General features: G+C 40.3%; 1 protein-coding gene across 4 annotated transcripts in view; it reads left to right on the top strand.

Moving 5' to 3' along the window:
• GHR (growth hormone receptor) overlaps nucleotides 1-17,260 on the top strand; it is a 251,905-nt gene that overhangs the window by 67,189 nt on the left and 167,456 nt on the right. Inside the window, exon 1 of one of the 4 annotated variants that reach the window (XM_042447391.1) lies at nucleotides 15,389-15,541. The exons of the other annotated variants lie outside the window; for them this stretch is intronic. The gene's annotated coding sequence lies outside the window, so the exon portion shown is untranslated. Of the gene's footprint in view, nucleotides 1-15,388; nucleotides 15,542-17,260 lie in introns of those variants that run through there. 4 annotated transcript variants of the gene reach the window in all.

Genomic DNA, 17,260 nt, shown 5'->3' with positions numbered 1-17,260 from the left:
CTTTCCTTACTCTATTTATAGAAAGTGATGGTTTCTTTTTTTGTTAAGAGTTAAAGTACATTAATAAGTCGACCCAGGTTTTTGGGGTGAATTTTTTGACTAAAATTTCTAGACTTATACATGAGTATATACAGTAAGTGCCTGGTTCTCTTGCTGTAAAAGCAGATGGCAATATGGTAAAACAGCAACAATAAGATAAAATGGAGACAAAGAGATGGGTGGGTGAAAGAAATATCAATTACATTGTTCAGTTGACTCTTTGGGATAATAGATCAGCATTACTGAGGGTTGTGCTAACCTTAGTGCCAAACTGCCTCATAAAATGTCAGTAAGGATTATTCTAGGGGTTCTTGAGAAGGAAGAGAAGCTGAAAACAACTATAGAGCAATTTAATTATGAAGCATTTATCGTTCTGCTTTTGGAAGGCAAGGCTGTTCCTGCAGGTTTCCTTCCAGTATCAGATTAATCGCCCTCTTGGGTTATGAACAGTTAAATACTTCAAATATCCTTTAACTCTGGATCTGTGAAAGGGGTCATTGGGAACATCCAAGGAGGGCAAAACTACGCAATTTAATGTCAGATTCCCAGCTGTTTAGGAACTGAGTGGATAAAGCAAGGCCCAGGGCTCTTCAGAAAGCCTGTTACATTGGTCAGATGAATAATGGCCTGTTACAGACAGCCAAAATAAAGCTGCTTCGAGTCACAGTGGAGGTATGGTGTTTCAATGATTCATGCGTCCTAAGAGTCCAGAAGCCACACCAAAGCCACACTCCAGTCCTTAGGGCTGGCCCAATTTAGAAAGGACCTAAAAACCTTTCTATTTCAGATGGCATTCCCCGACTAAAGTCCAGTGGGCCTCCCTTCCTCTTCTGTGGCAAAGAGAACTGGCTAACGGGGGTTTTATTCTGTTTTATTTTGCTGCTGTGTAATTGTTTTAACCGGAATGTATATGTTGTGTTTTATTGATATTTGCTGTGAACCGCCCTGATCTATGGAAGGGCGGTATAAAAATAAAAAATTTATTATTATTATTATTTATTTAATGTAGAAAAGTAATGTTCTAAACAAATCAGTGATTCATTACATTTATTGATCACATATGCAGTCTAAAGTTGCTAGAATTAGGCTTTCCAAAACATTATGAATGGAAAGTTTTGCAGTAACATTCTTGATTGAGCATATTTATTTGACTAAACCAGACTTATAAATATTCAAACAGTTCACAAATATTTGAACTGAAATACTTAATTGGGGGGAAAAACAAGGTACGCTTAATGTGGTTTATGCAATTTCAAACACTAATTTATGTATGAATTATTTTTAACAGAAGACTTGTATTTAATTTTTCTACAAGGACATCTGCTTCTCTTCCATTGATTTATTTAAATTTCAGGGGGAAATGGACTGAAAAGTGTTGACACTCTAATTTTAACACACCTAATTAACTATCCATGCTATTCTGTGACTTTATTCCTCTGTTTCCAAAAGAGTTTAATACTCTTCTTCTGATTGTTACTTGCCAACTGCACACCTGCAGTTTCATTCTTTGGTTTCAGACTGGGCGCAAATCTGATTCAGAATTAATTCTTCATAAAATATTTCTTTCCGTGGGCAAGGAAATTAATCATATTACTATTAACTTAATTAATGTAGAAATTGAAAATTTCTGTAGAAAAATTAAACACTGGAATTTTTTTTAACTTTCCACCCAATATCAATGGTTATGGGGAAATTTGCTAAAATATCTGTTGCAGATATTTCTATCATTCTAAGCTCAGAGGTTCAAGCCCCACTCTCCATGCTGAACTAAAGAACATAATTAATATGAAACCTGGATATGTTACTATTTATTTATTGAGTCATATTTCTAAAATGTATTGAAATAACAATGGTAAAGGAATATTAAAATGAAAAAAAAATTGTTCAGTTTCTGTGCCTTTCCCTCTAAATGAACTCTCTTCAACTTACCAGATAAGTATGTACTGTATAATCCATTTCTTGGTTAGAAAATATTCAAACAAATACCTTTTTCTTCTACCTCTTATTCAAGAAGAGTGGAGTAAAAGCCAACCAAGACTCGGAGAGAGAGAGGGTTATCCCAGAAGGAACCGAGGGACATACAAATTCACTTGACAATCTGTCCAGCTTCTTAACTGTCATTTCCATTAACAGGAAAGTTCAGTGTCACCTAGTGATTAAGTGTATTAAACCTTCTTCCACGTTGGAAACGTAGTGTGTGTGTGTGTGTGTGTGTAGCTTCAAGTTATCTGTGGACTTATGGTGACCCCAGGAATTTCATAGGGTTTTCTTACTCAAGGAATTATTAGAGAGGGTTTTGCCTGTTCCCTTCTTCTAAATAAGGTGACTCTGCTTAGCTTCTAAGCCTAACCAGGGGTGATTTGCTTAGTTCCAAGATCATATATGATCTGCTACCTTTGGAGTATTTAGGCCCTGGAACAATAATACTTTTTATTAACAAATATGTGATTTTTTGGTAATTGAACAGTGGGAGAATCCAGGGGACATCATATTAAGCTTAACATTGCTTGCGAGAAACCTACTGTTTGTCCGGGGAATGCTGCCATACACACTCACACGGCTGATAAGAGCCTGCTCGGAAAAGTAATCACCACCAAGCTGCCAAGAAGCAGTTCCACAAGCAACATTACAAACAACATCCCAATGAATAAGCCCCGCCAGTCCAAAGTTCAGGATTATAGAGAGCAATACTTCCAGTCCAGTCCAGTCCGGGTCAAGATGCCAGGGTTGGTCACTGTGTCCCGCGTCGAGGTCAAAGATTCAAGGCAGTCAATGTTCTAAGAATCGGGGTCAGATCAAGCCGCATTCACTAATGAGAACTAATAGTCTCTGGCAAGAGAGCTCAGTGCTGCCAGGTGTCTTATAACTAGTCCCTTCCACTGCTGCCTCTTGGAACGCTGAAGCATTTCCTTTCTGAAGGTGGAATCTCAATGCTCTGCTGCTCTATGTCTCCCAAGTCTGGAACTTCTACTGGGGCAAGGCTGGGCTGCTGAGCCGCAGGCTCCACTGGAGGAGATCCCACAGAGCTAGAGTCTGGCTGAGCTGGGAGACTGGGGAGAGCAGAGCTGGGACCTGGCAGGGCAGAACTGCGGCCTGGCACAGCTTAGGTTCCTCCTGTACCTGAGGAGCCGAGTCCTCCGCATCGTCTCCAAGTCCTCCCCGTGGCTGGCCATGGCCTGTTAACTGTTTAATAACCATCCATGAAGATTTATTCCAATGCTACTTAACAATAAATCAACAAAAACTACCTTTCTCATTTGACTGACTGATAGCATTTTTACCAGCTACATCCATCAGGGCTTCTAGGTAAGTTGTGATGGTGGTAGTGGTGGTTTGTCCCTTAATGTCATTTCGTGGTTATGGTGACCTGTGGGGTTTTCTTGGAAGAGTTGTGTCAGAAGAGGTTTGCTATGCCTTCTCTTAAGGCTGAGAGCGCTGTCACCCAGTGGGTTTCATGGCCAAGCTGGGAATTGAACCCTGGTTATAGAGTCATTGAAGATTTTCACACGACATCTCAGAATTCAGCAATCCCTCATTCAACGTTTTATTAGAACACTAACGCCTCATGTGACATCTTTTGGAATCATCTAGCTGTTATGCGATTCCACTATACTTTGGGATGATAAAGGGAACGATATAACGAGTGTGTGATGTGAAATCTCTATGTCCAGCACTCTGTCCCATATGCCATGCTGGCTCTCTGAGGTAATGTAGATGCATGTAACCACTGAATATATTAATACATGGACAAAAGCAAAATAAAAAAATGATAGTGAAGTCAATTGAAGTGAGTCTGTAGTCTCATTCCCCAGACAGGCAACGCCAAGCCCTACTGAACATGGTCTTCTCAAAATTGTACAATACGTACAATGCTCTGACTGTCTGATTCAAGACATTGTTGGGGTATGAACTGGTGCTTTCCACAGACTCTTACATTTTCCCCTGAGTCGTGGTGTCTCGTTCTTGTCTAGCGCATTATAAGTTTTTTCAAGCCATTGACTGTGGGAGTTATTGGTTGTCAGCAATCAGGGAAAGAAATGAGGTGCATGTGTTGCTTTTTCAGTTTTCTGCAGAGAGAAAACATTGCTGCAAGTCATTTCAGATTGAGTTTTAAAAGGTCAGTGCAGCTTTTAAGCTTTTAACTCTCTCCTCAGCTCATTTTGTTAAGCTTTGTGATTGCTTCAAGAGCACAATGTTCAACGGTCCATTTGCATATTGGATGTGAGAGTTCTGCAGTTTTATTGCTGGATTGTAGTTATTGGTTTTATTGTGCTGTTTTTTCTTATTGATTTGTATCCCTTCTGAGGTCTGTTAATGGAATAGAAAAGAAATAGAACTGGTTGGGGGGGTATGGTTGGTGATTTTTATTTTTTGTTCCCTTTGCTTTGTAATCTGCTTGATTCCACAAGGAAAGGCGGAATATATAAATAAATCTTTATTATTATTATTATTTTATTATTATTAGAAAGCTTTAATTCTATATCACAAATAATTGGGAGAGTAACACAGAGAGTTAGATGCTTGTGCAAATAGTCCAATGAAAAAACTGAATGTCAAAGAGTTTGCCTGCCTGGCTCATATTGATCAGAACAGAGACTGCAGTCAAGAAATCCAGAAGAAGACTAGGAACTTTATCGCATCTGGTTTTTTCTCCGTTCCAGTACAGAAGAGGGACACTCGTGTGCACGCGACCTGCAAAGACGATTTTATTTCACACGAAAGTGTCCCCCAAAGCCCTGTTCCATTCCATTGCACCATGCCATCCTGTTTCAGTGCTGACGCGCGAGCAAAATGGCGCCCGTCAGCACTGAATGGGGTGGTGGGTGCCGGGGACGGAACGGTCCATTTGGAGGATGCTTCGTGTGCAATAAAACCACAAGCATCCTCTTTCCATACCTGTAACGGAGAAAACAACAGGTGCGATAAAGTCCTAGGATTGAGAGAGGTGACTAAGAAAGAACTGGATGAGATCATAAATTAAGACATAGATTGTAAACTGAGGGCAGGGAACCATCTCTAATGAAAAATAATATAATTGTAAGCCCCTCTGAGAGCCTTTAGGGCTGAATGGCCGGTTTAAATTCCATAAATAAATAAATAAAATAAATAAATAATATTAACCTTTATTTATAAAGCGCTGTAAATTTACACAGCGCTGTACATACAATCTTTTTAATTGGACAGTTCCCTGCCCTCAGGCATACAATCTAAAAAGCACGACCACGAAGGAGATGGGATCCGGGCGGGTTACAACAGTAAAAATGCATTAAAAATACAATAAATACTAATCGATCCCTTCCCAACCCCCCCCCAATATTTAAAATACGATTAAAACAATCAAAGTTTAAAAACAATAAAATGCTTATACATGGGGGGGTTACACCACCGTCATGAAAGTACGGAGTCAGTCCTACTAGGGTTTAGGAAGGTTCGGGTTGCCACCCCCCTAACCCTAGTACGGACTGAGTCCGTACAAAATGGTGGCTTCCCTTCCACATGGGGGCCGCCATGACGATGTCACAACTGCGCTGCCTCTATACGGGGCGGGGCGGACGTGACGTTGTCGGTCCGCACCAGGGCGCTTAGTGCACCCTTTCCGCGGACCAGGAAGGAGCTCCGTTTTGGAGCTCCTTCCTGGTTTGCGGTGCTGGTTTGCGTCGCTGGGTGCAGCCTTCAGACAGCTGCGCCCAGCGAAGCAAGGGAGAAAGGGGCCAAGCGGCCCCTTTCTCCTCCTCCCCGCCACCACCGGGTGTCCTTGGGGCTTGAAGCTTCCTCGCAGCCTGAAAAGCGGCGGATCGGGGCCTCAGCGGCTGCCGTTCTAGTAGCCAAGGCCCCGATACACCGGGGAAAGGGGCGGGTGCAGCCTGCCCCAAATGGGCGGTCTGTAACCCGCCAGTATTAGGTTAAAATTAAAAACAATTTGGCGGGCAAAGAGACATACAACTTGAGGGCAGCTAATAACTCTGAACACTAAAGTGAAGATCATCCAAACCATCATATTTCCCATCACCATGTATGGATGTGAGAGCTAGAGAGTAAAAAAAAAAAACACAATTGGAAGAAAATCAGTTCATATGAGATGTGATGCTGGAGAAGAGTATGGAGAATATCATTGACAGCAAAGAAAACAAACAAATGGGTGCTAGAACAGATCAAGTCTGAACTTACTCTGGAAGCTGAGATGACTAATTGAGACTTGAGTATTCTGGCTATATCATGAGGAAAAATGAATCATTAGAAAGGACAATAATACTAGAAAAGATGGATGGGAGCAGAAAAACAGAAAGACCACATGTTAGGTGGATAGACTCACGAGCGAAACAGACCATCCTGAAGGGGCAGCTTCAAGCTGCCCCTTCCAAAGTCGGATTGAAGCCGCAGCAACCGCACACTGCAGCCCCCATCTGCCTTTTTGCCAACCGAAAAAGGAGCGCCAAACAGCTGCTCCTTTTTGTGCTGGCAAAAAGCTGGCTTTTCCGCCCCGCTGTGGATGGAAGCAGGCTTTCAAGCCCTCCGGTAATGTGCAGTGTGTTAATGCTGTGCTGTTGGAGCACCCAGAAGCCGCCCCATGTGTGGGCAGCTGGAAGCTGGCTTCTGGGTGGCTTCAGAGCATGCAGCGTCAAAATGTCATGCTCTGCAGCCACCCGGATGACGGTGCAAAGGGGTGGCCTGTTTCACCCCTCAGTTAGGCAGAACACAGGTATGAGCCTGCAGGACCTGAGCCAAGAGGCTGAGGACAGATAGTCTTAGAAATGTCTCATCCATAGGGTCACCATGAATCAAGGTCAACCCGAGAGCAGCTAACAACAACAAGTAGCATCTGTGGCTGTACCTTATCACATGATACTGCGTCTGTCCAGTAACTGGTCTGTAGGTCATCCATTGCTGGAGTTCTCTTTCTCATTGATGGGCAAAGCCCATGAGTGCCTCCCAATTGCACCGGTTTCCCACTTTGATTCATGTGTGATATGTTCCTCCCGAAGCAGTTCTGATAGATAGGCAGTCAAATGGTGCAAGTGGGCATGATTATGCTCTTCGCCCCCCTCCTCCCTCCTGCTCACTATTGCCAAGTGGGTTGTTTTCCTTTCTTTTTTATTCCATTTCTTTTCTTAATGAATTGCCATGATTGTGAAATTGCACTAAAAATAACAAATAAAATAAATACAGACTGAAAGCCATGTTGGAAAGGGCATAAGGCAATGAGGCAGGCCTAGGGAGTCCAGCTTGTGGAAGAAAAAAAGGTTTTCACAGAATCAGCACCATGGCAACTTTTAAGAGCGCTGTGATAATGACTGTCTCCAGCACAGTATGTTTGCATTTCCTACACTAACGTGATTGTGGTGCCTGGATCCTAGGGATCAGGATTCAAATCCCTGCTTCGCCATGGAAACCCATTGGGTGACTGTGGCCTAGTCACACTCTCTCAGCCAAACCTCTGAAGGCAGTGCCAAACCTCTGAACAAATCTTGCTGAGAAAACAATGTGGTTGGGTCACCTTAGGGTTGCTATAAGTTGGAAATGACTTGATGGCACAGAACCACAAAAATGGAGCAGACACTATTGCAGATCAAAAATGAATATCTGTATACTAGAAGGAACTGGCAAACGACCTCTGAGTATTCTTTGCCCAGGAAATCCCTGTGTAATGTATGAGGTCACCATAAGCTGAGAAATGACTAGAAAGCACATACACACACACATTCATTTATTTCTTTTTCTTAAAATATTTCTATACTATCCCATTCTTTTTTTAAAAAATCATTTTCTGGGGTATAGAAAACAGAACAGTTTAAACCATGTAAATGTATGATAAGTCAAGGTAATTTAAAGTGAGTTAAAGCCAATTAAAACAATAATGTGGAATGTGACAGAATTTCACAACCTAGTCAGGCCAAGATCCCTAAACTCCAGAAATTTTAATAAAGTCCCAAGTTTTAATTTGGAAATAAAATGAAGCCAACACCAATGCGAGTCTGTCAGTCATCCAAGAGAAAGGGAGTGCACAATTAAGAGATAACAAAGTTAATAAAGAAAAAATATGTAGGAAGGAGTCAAAATAGATTGTGAGATAATTTGCATTCAGTCGTAAACAAGAGGCAAAAGTACATAACTAAAACAAAGCTGTATATAGTCTATGATATATGATCTTGGGAAAATGTCATTTTGACAAGCATCTGTCATTTGTAATTTCTACCTTGTGGGTTTATTGTCAAAATTACTTACCAGTATCTGTATTATTGGATAAGTCACACAGCCCCAGAGAATGACACTGGCAACCCACCTCCCAAAGAAACGTGTAAAAAAAAAACCTCCTATCATCTTAGGGTTCCCATAAGTCAAAAATTATTTGGAGGCACACAACAACAATGTATGAAAAGTTATTTTATCATTTAATTGATTTATATAAGATATGGCCTGCTGACTTATGGTTACCCCAAGAATTTTATAGGATTTTTTAAAAGCAAGGTTTTGCCACTTCCTTCTTCTGAAATATAGCCGACAGCACCTGGTATTCATTGGTGTTTTCCAACTAGAGCTTCCCTGCTCAGCTTCCAAGATCAGATGGGATTGGTTCTTTAGGGTATTTAGGCTCATTATATAACTACTAGATATTACTTACGCATGCATTATAAAAGCATAGTTACCAATTATCAATCACATCCTACACAAATGACCTAGAATAACTGAGATGTTTGGGCATGGGTGTTAAATGCAAAAGGCCAGAGCTGCCACTTTCTGCTCTCTTCCATGATCTCATTGTGGTCTTTGGCCTCTGTTTGACATCCCCAAAGTATGCTTGCACACTTGGCAGTCTAACTTGGCTGTACTTTCACCAGAGGTATTTTGTCACGCTTTGTTTTTCCTGGCATTGCCAGGTTTATTATTCTGCATTGAAACACATTAACATGGAACAACTTGCTTCTGTTTCAGTGATCTGCTTGGAAAATCAGAGCTTTATTTCACGTATAGGATTGACTGTGTAATATAAAGCTCAATATAAAGTTGGAGATTAGAGAAAAATTAGCTTTAAATATTAATATGAACTAATTTGTATATTGTGGTCAAATATGTGAACCAGAAAACAACTCTCTTTAGCTTTTGCCCTTTTGTAATGCAGTTTCCCAACAAAAAATGTGTACATTAGGGGAAATGGCTTATAAAAATGCATGCATTAGGAGAGGTTGTATAGAAGAAGGCATATATCAGGAAAAACTGCTTGCAAATATGTGTATGTTAGAAGAGTATACATTCTCTTTGTAGATACTCTTCTTTAAAAATTTAAAATTTCATAAGAGGGGTCTTCTGGATTCATTTATAACACTGTTACAAAATGTTATAATTTATTCTATAATTTAATGTTATTATTTGAGCAGATGAAGAATGTAAATAAATCTAAACTGGCAAAGACTCAAACTCTTGAAATGGACTATTTTCATGAAGTGCCCCACCCTTAAATTAATGTTTCATCTCTGCTCATCTTTTAGGATACAGAAAATGTATTTTAAAAAAAAAATATTGAAGTTTGCTTTTATAGTCAGCACTAGGAAGAAAGGAAGAGAAAGTTTATCCCCCCCCCCTCAAAAGCACAATCTGTCTTTCATGCCAATATGTATTTTCCATGGCCAACCACAGTGGTCTAAAACAGATGGGGATCTGTATGGCAATTGAATCAGGCTCACTTCATCCTCAAACCACTCATTGGAGTTAACAAGACAAGATTACTGAAGTTAATGAGACCACACTGGGATGTTTTTGGGCCAAGGGTCAGTTCCAATAGAAAACTTCAAAGTCTTTAATTTGTTTCATTGCTCAGTTCACGTTCACAGCCATGATGTGAGTCAGGCTCAGTCCTATTCCCATTAGCCAGCTGAAGAAATACAAGAGTGGTAAAACACAAACATAACCAGCAAATAATAGAAGGATCAGGTGCAGGTGCCAACGCTTACATAACAAAGGGGGGGGGAGTGCTTACTATTTAGGCCACTTCTTTTAGCTCTTGTGCTTAGAAGGCTACAAAAGAGATATATTTTGATGAAAAGCACATGGAGTTATCACGAGGACTGGGGATTTCACTAATGTCATTTGCATTCTCCACCCCCCTTCTGTCCATAATTCCAGCACTTTCACGTGTTCTTCTAACTATACATGTAAATAGAACTTGGGAAAGTTACTTTTGGGCTAGACTTCCCAGAATGTCCAGCTACCGTAGCCATTGGCAAAGCTGTTTCAGTATCCTGGGAATTTCCATTCCAAAATCTTTTTCCCCCCAAGTTATTATCAGGGTTCAAATCCCAGCTCAGCCTTGGAAATTCACTGGGTAACTTTGGGCAAGTCACACTTTCTAACCCTCAGAGGAAGGCAATGACAAACCTCCATGGAGTAAAATATGCAAAGAAAGCCCTATGATAGGGCTGCCATAAGTGGAAGTGATGTGAAGGCACATAACAACATACGTATCTGAAACAGCTTCTCAAGGTAGTCATGGCAGGGGACGGCAAAGGGAGCAACATCAGTTTAATAAAGCTTTTGCCGCACGAAGCAAATTGAATATTTATCTGCATAATCAGCCCAAACAAATACTGCAACTTTTGCCAAGTATAATTTCCTCTATGTGCAGTATAAATGGTCCCTGAGCTATAAATGTAAACAAGTTTTGGCCATTACAAGGGTTCATTCTGTGGGACAAAATAAGATTTTCCTGGGACAGCATGAAACCATAACCCTGGAGGCAGAAAAACAGATTTACTTGATTGGCAAAGAATCAGCTGCATTTCCCTTTCCTGTAAAAGTAATCCCAGATACACAGCACTGTGTTTGTTCTTGGTAGTTGTACCATTGGCTCCAAGCAGGACGAGTGAAACTGAATTTTTGTCCAGGCCCGCTAAGGAGGATTAGACTGGGAATGGAAAGATTCACCTGTTTCTGGTCTGTGTCACTTTGGCATGAGAAATATGTTCCATCCCATTTTCACATAACCTATTAATATTTCAAAATCTTCACAGATATTCATATTTAAATGTGTATTATTATATCCACTTTAGATATTGCAAAAATGCATGCCCTTAAACATTTCAGAGATGAAAACCAGGACACATGTGACCAGGCAGCACCATAATGTGGTCAGGATGGTAAAAGTTATTATTGAGGATGAACATACAAGCTAGAAGAGGCTGCAACAGTTTGCTTTTGCCTCAATCTACTGGGAAGGGCAAGATTCCCTTCCTCTCACCTTCCCACTGCTATGCTGAGTTCAAATAAGCATTGCACTTGAAATAAGATGAGAGAAAATGAGGGAAAGTGGGAGGAGATGACAGAGGATTAATGAGGATAATTTCATGGTGTATGAAAACACAGCAAACTAAGTTTTCTCTTTATAACCTGCAGTGACTCTTATAACCGCAACATAGGCTGCATCCGGACTGCAGAAATAATCCAGGTTTGACACCACTTTAACTGTCAATTGTAGTTTGTTGTGGCATCAGACTGCTCTGACAAAGGAGGCTAAATGTCTAACAAACTACAATTCCCAGAATTCCTTAGCATTGAGCCATGGCTGTAAAAGTGGTATCAACCTCGATTATTTCTGCAGTGTGGATTCAGCCATTGAAGCAACTAGTCCAAAGAATTAGATACTGTACAAGTAATTAATTCATTCTTATTGCAAGAATGAAGACAATTTAGTTATATTGTAAATGTAATTGATGAACGTCATCCTTTTTTGTTGTAACTGTAACTGTTCCTTCATTTTATGGTTACAGAGGTATGGCCTCATTAAAAGGTGGAGGAGGAATATCACAAGGTTCAGATGCTGGCTGATTCTGCTGCCTCCGGTTCCTTTGAGGGTACTGAGGTAGCAATGACATGGGTACAAGGAGAATGTGTTTTGTACAGAAGGTTGTATTCCATTATTTTTAAGAGGAAGTAAAAATAACCATTTAAAGTTACTTTTAAGAAGAAATAGCAAAAATAAAGACTTGTGTTTTAAAAACAGCAACTATAATGGTAACTAACTACATTTTGTTAAATTTGAGAAGTAGACTAGCTTCCTTTATCTAAGTTGCATCTCCATAAGTGGACTCACAAGGAATTAGACTTGGGCAGTTTTTTAACATCCATATCCAATAGAGGGCTGCTGTTACATTATTATGTAGCAGAGCTGATAAAGTGTTCAATGAACATTGTGCTCCAAAGTTCATTGCACGCTTATGTCCATCGTACATTGATGCACATCAGGGTGTCAGGCACCCTTGCAGGTGTCCCATTACACACCTTGGCAATTCAGCGTTTCTTAGCATCTCTGCTACTTAGGTAAATATACATAAAGTTATGTTAAGTGAAAGATGATCTAAGATTAAGGTGGTAATTTGAACTACAATTCCCAGAATTTCATAGCCAGCATACTGCCTGAGGATGGGTCTGAAAGTTGTAATCCAAAAACAGTAACAGCTGAAGTTCTGCTCCTGGTAGAGTATGATTGAAAAGTGTGCACATCCTGCATGTGATAAATGAGTCAGAGATCTATATGGTGCAAGCAGTGAATCTGACCCTGCATAGCAGCTTTCATGTAGATACAGCCTTAGTTTGCAGCTGAGCTAAAGATTTGTCCAACACAATCTGTTTGCAAGAGTCTGATAGCTCTTCATTTTACAGGCATCCAGGGGCCTGTTAATCAACATACACATTAAGCTGCAATTAATTGTGCAACACACACATGTTTCTCCATTGTAAACACTGTGGCTCTTTCCACTGATAGCAGGTTGTTACATTTAATTAGTATTTCTAAGAGACTCTGAGATATATGGCCCTTAAACAAAGGTTAAAATACGTAGTAAATGGCTATATAAACAAGTAAAATGAAGAACTGGGGAGTTTTTGAAAGAGATTGTTAAAAACTCAGTGTCAGATATCTTTTCTGAGGTCTTAGTATCTTTCTCGTGTAAAAGTCCAGTATGGATTGAGTCCCCCTTATCCAGAATTGCAAAATCCAGAATACTTCAAGTTGTCCACATGGCTGACTATGATAGTGGCACCTTTGCTTTCTGGTGGTTCAATATATACACACTTTGTTTCATGCATAAACTTTTTTTAAAATTGTATATAAAACTATGTTCAGGCTATGTTTATAACATGAATATGAAACATAAATGAATTTCATGTCTAGACTTGGGCCCAATCTCCAAGATATCTCATAATGTATATGCAAATATTCCAAAATCTGAAATCCAAAACACTTCTGGCCTCAAGCATTTCAGATAAAGGAGACTGAACCTGTAATATAAAATGTGAGATCAAGCAAAAAAGACTAAATTAACTCATTATGGCGCTTTTGAGACCGGCACTTTGCGCCGGGCTGGATACGTGCTAGGGTTGCCTAAAGGCGGCACCACCGCATGCTCCGCAACCCTAGCACGTCGTGGCAGCGTGATAATGGAGGCATCCTGTATACACGGGTGCCACCATTATGACGTCATGGCCGCGCTGCAGCCAAACAGCATGGGCATGATGTCCCCACGACGCTGCAGGGCACTTGAGGTGCCCTTTCAGCATCGCGGGAAGGAGCTCCGAAACAGAGCTCCTTACTGCCGCATGCATCACTGGCGTGGCCTTTACACCGCTGCGCCAGCAATGCGGAAAGGAAAGGGGCCAAGCGTCCCCTTTCTCCCCTTCCCCACAGCTGTGGGGTGTCCTTAGGGCATGAAGCTCCAAGGAGACCCCTTTCCAGGCTGTGGAGAAGCGGCGTTTTGCCGCTTCACCAAGGCCTGGAGAAGCAGTGGATTGGGGCCTCTGGGGCTGCCTCTGCAGATGCCCAGGCCCCAATCCAGAGGGGTAAGGGGCTGGTGCAGGCCGCCTCAAAGGGGTGGTCTGTATTCCGCCAATGTTAGAACAATATTTCCTAAACTTGATTACCTAGAAGTCTCAGCTAACATGAGCATTGGTCAAGGATAATGGGAAGTGAAGTCCAATAACAGTGTGGACCCTGCATTTGGGAACTATGTTATTTAGCAGAAGAGAAAAGGCAGAGATTAAGTGTTTTTCAATAAAAATGGATGCCTTCTATCAATGAACATTAAAAAGAAAAATTCTAACAGCAGCTGCTAAATCTCTTTACATTCCTGTTGAAATATAACTGTTAACAAAGTATGACATATATTCTGTAATTTGAAATGTGAGTGTACTGTTGATGTTTATCTTAAAAAGAAGTATCTAGAACATCACAGGTGCCTCACCCTGATATATAAGAACTTAGCAAAATCACACAGAGAACTTTAGCCGGACTATTCCACTTCCAGGTTTGGCTGTCCATCTTATTTCTGAGCACTTCATATTATAAAAACTCCAACACATAAAAAATAGTTATCTTCCTGTGATCTTCTCTGGTGCATGTGTTTAATGTGGAGGGAGTTTTAATGGAAGAGCATTTCCTAAGATGTAATCCTTCCCTACATTGCACTTGCAGCTGCTTTTGTAGCCTGGCTCTATAAAGATCTGTAAGACACATGCTTGTTAACCAGAGGTGTATCCACACTACACGGTTATATGACTAAAATACTACTTTGAATGCTCAGGGCCCTTCTTATGGAATAATGGGATTTGTCCTTTGAGGAATTTCTTGCAAATCTCAACTGAAGAGCTCGATTCCTCTCCTTTGAACTATAGCATTGGAGATTTCTAGCAGGGAATTCCCCATTCCAAAGCATATGAGCCATAGCAGTTAGCGGTAACAAACTGTGATAATTGCGCAGTGGGGTTATATGTCAGGTCTCTCTGTGCTCTTAACACTTTGCAAGATGCTTCAGCACATAGTCAGCATCTCTCTTTCACCCACTCAAACTGCGTTTCCCCTACTGTTGTTGCTGATACCATGTCACTCTGTCAACAGAATGAGACTCTAAAGAGATTAACAGGATGGGAACATAAAATTCAGATGGAAGATACTGAAACTGCACACAAACAGAAGTATGAAATCCCATTCTGGCACTTTTTTCCTCTTTGGTTGAATGGAGAAATTGTCTTTTTAATCACCTCCTTGTTAGCTCTTACGTGCTGTAATCAGGCTTAGCAAAAGCCACCTAGGTTCATGCAACAGCTACTAATAGTGACAGAATGTTATCAGATCATGTGAGGTTCAGCTGGGGCAAGCTATTGAAACTGTGACATGTGTAGTGCCTGGTTTTTCCTGGAAAGAGTAGATCTAATTTCAGGTTGTGTTCAATAAACTACTTTAAACGTCATTCAAGGGTATGATAGGAATTCCTGCTGAAACTGTTTCATATGTCAATTTCAATCTCTCATAAGCAGATCCTAATGATTCTCTACAGCCTTTAGTCTTACAAGTGATGGTCAACTGGACCAAATAAGAGTAACAGAGAATGTAAAAGGAAAATATACGAATATCAACATTTGCTTGCTGGATTGGCCCCAAAGGTCTGTCATTCTGGCATTCTGTTTCTGAAGCAGCCACATAGATGCCACAAGGATCCGGTGAACAGAAAACTAAGAGGTTGGGCTATGGGGCTTTTTGCTGTTGGGTTGATTTATTGTGTTTTCTTTTTAATTTGTGTATTGTGCATTTTAATCTGTTTGTATTTTAACCTGTTGTGAGCCGCCCTGATCGTAGGAAGGGCGGCATATAAATAAAATTTTATTATTATTATTTATTAAAAGACATGTACATAGTGTTTTTCAGAGATATACTGTTCCAGAATATATGGGTTCCATTTATAGTTTATGGTGGTGAATTTATAAACTAGATTCTTAAAACAAAACAAAGCTATCACATCTAGCACATTCGCTAAGTTATTTTTCAGTGAGTGCTTCAGAAGCAGTGATCCAGAACTTCATCCATTTAATTATGTAATTATTGTTAAAATTTCTGATCCAAGTACTTTTGTCTTTTGGCCAAAGGCTTTTGCAAAGCCAAAAATAAACCCCAAAAAATAAAATAAAATAAAAGCGTTAAAAAAGAGTACCATAATCTACAAACCTTAAAATACAGCCAATCCAGCATTGGCCAACTCATATAGATTTATAGCATAAATCAGCACAGTCCCACCCAGTATAGTACATACATATCTACGTGTCTTTTGCTATCAAGATTAAAAAGGCAGCTTGCCACTTCTTTTTAAAAAAGCCATGTAAGGCAACAGCATGCCAATAAACTTAAAACAGCAGGTCTTATCCAAACAGCAGAAAAGATAAGTACTGTACTAGACAGTTTACACACAGGTCAGCCCAAATGCAGTTTTATGGAAGAGGAGTGCATAGGAATTATACTCACCACACCAGTCCTAATATCTCTGTTACAGATCGCCAGGCAATGATATCATGACTAATATTAAACGGTGAAGTGACACATTATTTGCCACTTCCAAAACCATCTTAGCATGCCTACATTAAGTTAGACGTTGAGATCACTCATGTTAGATAGCACACAAAAAGGCAACTTTTCCCAGCTCTTAAGTGTGTGTGCCTTCAAATCACCTGTTGACTTTTGGCAATCCCATGAAATGCATAGGGTTTTCTTAGGCAAAGAATACTCAGAGTGGATTTGCCACTTCCTTCCTCTGAAATATAGCATACAACAACACTTGGTTTTCATTGGCATTCTCTCATCCAAGTACTAACCAGGGCTGACCTTGTTTATCTTCCAGGATCAGATGGGATCTGGTTCCTTTAGGGTATTTAGGTACCTAGTCAGATCTGCTGTGGTTGGTGACACTTAGCCCTAGAAAGCATGCATAGCATTGAATTGCTGCCTACGTTAGAAAACTAAAATTACTCTGATCTTAAACAATTCTCCAAATCAGAGCTTTCCAAGGCTCGTAATTGGTTTGGTCACTGACCTATGACAACCTCACAAGCTCTTTGATGTGTCAAAATAATGTGGGCAAAATGCCCAGGTTCAGGGTTTATTACCCATTAAGAGTATGGCTGACTGATCAGATGATTATGGGTTCTGTAACATGCCCTTTAGACTTACATAAAGACATTAGCTACCAACCACTGTGTGTCTCCTGATAGTTTTTGATCTTAAGAAAAGTCTGTCATGTAGGTTAGGTAAATAATTAATTCTTTAGCAGTCCAGTATTAAATTTACTGACTATGAAGGCTTCTGCCTTGAGATATAAGGAGTACATTTTATTTTTCTTTGAGGAAATGAAACTCATTTCATATGAGTTTACCAGTGAAAGGAGGCCACTATTTTAATTGAAGCATAAAC

Source organism: Sceloporus undulatus, chromosome 2 (assembly GCF_019175285.1).
Source record: "Sceloporus undulatus isolate JIND9_A2432 ecotype Alabama chromosome 2, SceUnd_v1.1, whole genome shotgun sequence".
Taxonomy (NCBI): Eukaryota; Metazoa; Chordata; class Lepidosauria; order Squamata; family Phrynosomatidae; genus Sceloporus; species Sceloporus undulatus.
The sequence above is the reverse complement of the archived record's forward strand: the minus strand, read 5'-3'. Positions and strand labels throughout refer to the sequence as shown.